The sequence below is a fragment of the Sphaeramia orbicularis genome, chromosome 1 (assembly GCF_902148855.1).
Source record: "Sphaeramia orbicularis chromosome 1, fSphaOr1.1, whole genome shotgun sequence".
NCBI classification, from domain to species: Eukaryota; Metazoa; Chordata; class Actinopteri; order Kurtiformes; family Apogonidae; genus Sphaeramia; species Sphaeramia orbicularis.
Genome location: NC_043957.1, coordinates 5,225,064 through 5,230,568, shown reverse-complemented (window position 1 = coordinate 5,230,568; position 5,505 = coordinate 5,225,064).

Genomic DNA, 5,505 nt, shown 5'->3' with positions numbered 1-5,505 from the left:
ACCTGACAGATGTATAAAGAAAAGAGTATTAGTATTAGTGCATGTGTAATTACTCTTAACTCTTTAACCACAGAGATATTATTAGGTTGAAATGAGCTGCTTGGAATTTGCGCCTATAGAAGTGTTTAAAAATTTTCTTGTGTTCCTTTCCTTCAGTGGTTTTGTTTTACTGTGTGTTTTAGGGTCAAAACTGGTGGAATGGCAGAAAAAGACAAAGAGAGGAATTGAAGTTTGACAGGTTTAGACTAAATAAGGCACTAGAATGGACATCGATAAGAGATTTAGGATGTTGAACATCACCTGTGAACTGGAACACACTGAACAACAACAAAGATTGGAATTTGGGCCCAGTAGTTTTAGTTTTGGCTCTTTTTTTTTTAGAAATCAGTCCAGCTGCTTTTTGAAGAAAAAAAAAAAAAACCCACAAGGAAAATGGTATTTAAAAAAAAAAAAAAAAACCCCAAACTGTCTATTTCTATAGTGAGTCGGTCTCACTCACTGCTCTGTGTTTTATCCCCCATTCCACAGGCGGGGGTGGGGGGGTGAACTGAGCATACTCAGATGTCTATGATGGAAAGAACATGGTCTATCCTGTCAGCACGATTTGAAATTTTTACTATTGAGTAAACGGTTGAATTTATATGAATATTTGAAATAAATCATAAATTCAGAATGCTCACCACAAGCACGTCAGGGGTTAAAGGGTTAATAAGGCCATCAGTTTAAGTAAATGACCCAGTTAGTAATATAATAATGTGCATTGTTTGATACCAAATAGAATCATGGCATTGGTTTAACATGATTTTGTCTTTCATTTAACTTAACAACATACCCAAACTACTGTGTTGTGACATTATTGGATCTGATTTGTGTAAATATGATAAAGTACAGAATGGGGCTGACAAATACTAATGCTAATGAGACACTTTTAAAGCTCCCGTGAGTAAGACTTAGATTGATTTCTAACTTTGATCACACCTCGTTGTCGTATTTTATTAACACCCTCGGGATAGCCGCTAATCTTCCCCTTTAGCTCACACATCAGCCCAGGAGACAGTGTGATAAATGTGCTTAAAGTAACACCTAAACTGCAGCTATTTCCACCACGGTGGCCTCAATTTTATGCAAAAACAAATCATAAGCATTTGAAGTATGCTTTACCGTCCCCAAAAAAATCAATAAATGAGGGTCGTGAGGTCCTCTCTTGCAGCTGATAACCTACCTGGAGTATAAACATTTAGCTGATCGCTGTCTCTCTGTAATTTCACCGTCCTGTCAGTTCCTCCTGATTTAATAGCAGCCTAGCAGATAAGCGTGTCAGAGAGCAAATACCGCACTGAAATTTATTTGTTTTCTGTTGTATGACCCATTGCGATGCAGCCGACCTATCTATAAAACACACATGTAGACGCTGATAAATGTGCCGGTTAAAACACAGCACTCAGCATGTGATACGCTAGAGAGGAATCTAACGAGCAGATCAATTGAGAAATGCTCAATAATGCCTTTTGATCACTTGTTCAAGCATCCGTCTTACTTTTAACCCCCTCCTCTCTCCCACAACTCCACTCTCCTTCTCCTTAATCATGGTCTCAGCTCATTTCCACTAAGGCGACAGCGGCGCTTTAACCGGTGAGAGTGAATTATCACCACTGCAGCAGTTTTTCAGTTGCCATTTGGTGCCTGTTGAGGAGATCCGCCCCCCCTTCCCCCTTTCCCCCCCGTTCCTCATTAGAAACCCATCGATTCCAGTCAACACCGGTCTGGTCAAATGACCTCGCCGTAGGGGACTGTGAGGCGACACAGGTACACATGTGAAGAAACACACTCGCTGTAACACATCTGAACTCCCGCAGACACACATTCTGTCGTTGTATAACACCGCTATTGATTTCACACAACCAATGTGACCATATTTAATGAGTAGCTCCCACTGATCTACGACCAGAAGGCTGAAAGTGCAGCCTCTGGTGCTTTTACGTACTGCAGAGTTTCCATTAGTTGCCAAATTCCACCCACTGTTTAAACCTCTGATGCATACAAAAAGAAAACAGGCCATTACAAGCTCGCTGCTGTTCAATCTAATCATCTTGACATGTTTTATGTGCAGGCGGCGAAGACAACATGGAGTATAATGCAGTAGTGAAGGTTAACTATGTACATTTACTGCAGTACTGAAGTACAAATTTAACTAAATACTTTATTTTTTCCATTTTAGACAGATTTATTACTGTTATTACTTCTTACCCCACCATCTGAAGGGGAGGCAAGGGGTGTTGTTTTCGGTTCGGTTTGTTTAACACCAGCAGCAAAACTATTGGTTGCTTTTTTGTAAAATTTATTTTAATGTCTATCTTTATTCTAATGATTTTAACATAATTAATGTCTTTCTTGTATTCTGTGAATGCACTTTAAAATTACGTTTTATCTCTGATGATTTTAATGTCTTTTTTCCCTTTTTTTGATTTTAATGTAATTTCAATGTCTTGCTTTTTTTCTGATTTTTTTTTTTTTTTTTTTTTTTTTGTTATGCCTTTGTAAAGCACTTTGAGTTACCCTGTGTACGAACAGTGCTAAACAAATAAACTTGCCTTGAATTCATACCAAATTGGGTTTATATATTGCCAGTGACCCAGAATAGATGTCATTACATTTTGGGGAAAGTGAGTCAAAGTATCAATTTTTTATATCTTTTTTTTTTCTACCATATGCTTATAATGGGTGAAATTTCACATGTCTGTAGCAGCAAAACTATTGGTTGAATTCAGACCTAATTGGGTTTATAGATTGCCAATGACCCAGAATAGACGTCATTACATTTTGGGAAAAATAGGTCAAACTTAATATTTTTTATAAAATTTTTGAAATCTTTTTTTCCTCCTATTTACTTATAGTGGGCAAAAATTTCACACGTCTAGAAAAAAACAATTTTGTTTCAATTTACTTCAGACATCACACATATATTAAGATAGTTGGTATGCCGATATCAGCACACGCATAGACATGATGACATCAGCTGGATCGATGCCAAAATAAGCTACAATACATGCAAGGGGCGGGGTTTGTTGTGCCTTGAACCACTTGTTGTTTTTGATATTAGTCGCTTTGCCATTGACCCTCAAATTGTGTGAAAATAACTTGCACATAAAAATTTCCCTAATGGGAAAAGACAATTTCGTTCAGAATCTCATTTTTCAATGAAAAGTTTTTGCGCTGGCAAGAGGTGGTTTTTCAGGTGTTGCAAAATTGGTATATCACGCAAAACTGCAATGGAAAGATCTTTTTGCTCAACTAGAGTCACATGAATAAAAAAAAGGATGTTGACAGACGGTAGAACAAGTGAAGAGTTTTAAAAGAAACATGGCACGGTATGTGTGGACACATCAGGAAACAATCATTTTTTAATTTCGTACGATATAGAGGGGTAACGAGCACTCTGGATTCAAAACAACAGAGAAATACGACCATTTTCCAGGACCTAGAGGGCACTATGAGAGAAATATGAATATATCTGTAAATCAGCGTGATATTTGTGTTTGTGTCTTTGTTTTTTTTTGTTGTTTTTTTTATGGAATGACTTCTTGTGACACCTTGCGATAATAAATAAACAAATCATCGCATTTGTGATTTAATGGAAAAACTGACATTACACCCTTCTGTTTTTTTGGACATTTAGTAAATATCTAAAGTTTGGCGCACATTTCCAATGAAAAAGCAACGACTGTTTTTCACACGTCGATCCATATAACTGAGCCTATTTCTTACAGTGAATCATGACAACAACCAAGAGAAAGACCAAGAAAAGGACATTCTCTGACACCAAAATCCCAAAAATCCTACCAAACTGACACTGACAGTAGTGTCCCCCACCCTGGGATATCATTTAAAGTTTGACATGGAAGTTTGACAGGTTATGTATTTATTTAACTTTTGTTATGGTGAACTTGGCCTGCATTAGGACTCATAATGAGGACAATATGAGGAGTGGAGACTAATGATTGTGCGAGAGCTGTCACTGGCTTTATTTCCAAACTTTGCTAATTTACAGAGTCCATATGTGCAGGTGTTGAGGATGTGCAGGTGAGGCGACTGGGGAAGGAAGGAAGGAAGGAGCATGTGTGGCAGAAAGAGAGTAATGCTGAGCCTCACAGCAGAGTTGTGTTCTTTTGCACAGATTTCCACACAAAAACTCCAATCAAATGAAAGTCGTATCTGGTGACACATGCACGGTATTCCAACGCTCTACAATACTGTTTGATACCATCGTAGATTTCTACAACTGATGATAATAATTGAATCTGTTAGGATTGGCGTAGTTGAGTGAAAAGAATGTCTTATCAGGGGAAGGAAAGCCACAGTTTCCTTAATCCTGAATTCACCTGCCACATGTCAGCAGCATGTAAACATGTCAACAGCTGCTGCATAAAAGCCCAGAATGTCAGTGTAATTGTAGAGGTAGAAGATGTCGGTATTGTAGGGATAGAAGATGTCGGTATTGTAGGGATAGAAAATGTTGGTATTGTAGAGGTCGAAGATGTCAGTATCATTGTAGAGGTCGAAGATGTCAGTATCATTGTAAAAGTAGAAGATGTCAGTATCGTTGTCGAGGTAGAAGATGTCCGTATCGTTGTAGAGGTAGACAATGTCAGTATCGTTGTAGAGTAGAAGATGTCAGTATCATTCCAAAGGTGGAAGATGTCAGTATTATTGTAGAGGTAGAAGATGTCCGTATCGTTGTAGAGGTAGACAATGTCAGTATCGTTGTAGAGTAGAAGATGTCAGTATCATTCCAAAGGTGGAAGATGTCAGTATTATTGTAGAGGTAGAAGATGTCATTGGCACTGGGGAGGTTGACTAAAGATTTAAGTTGGGTTGATTTTGCAACTAGAAGGTGTAAATGTGTGAAATACTTCATTTTATTCGTCCGTCCATCCATCCATCCATCCATCCATCCATCCATCTGTTCATCCATCCATTTGTCTGTCCATCCATCCATCTGTCCATCCATCCGTTTGTCCATCCATCCATCCCTCTGTTTGTCCATCCATCCATCTGTTTGTCCATCCATCCATCTGTTTTTCCATCCATCATCCATCTGTTTGTCTGTCCATCCATCCATCCATTTATCCACCCGTCCATCCATCCGTTTGTCCATCCATCCATCCATCTATTCATCTGTTTGAATATCCATCCATCCACCCATCCATCCACCCATCCATCCATCCAGTGTAAGTCTTTATTTTTTTGGTTTAGTTAAAATTGTGAGTTGCAGTATAGGTATTAGAACTGAAAAATCAACGACTCTAATCAAAGGTAGCTGTAAACAAGTGAGTCTTTAAACTTGATTTAAAAGAACTGAGAGTTGGAGCAGACCTGCAGTTTTCTGGTAGTTTGATCCAGATGTGTGGAGCATTAAAACTAAAAGTTGCTTCTCCCTGTTTGGTTCTGACTCAGGGGACAGAGAGCGAACCTGTGCCAGAGGATCTGAGCAGTCTGGATGGTTCC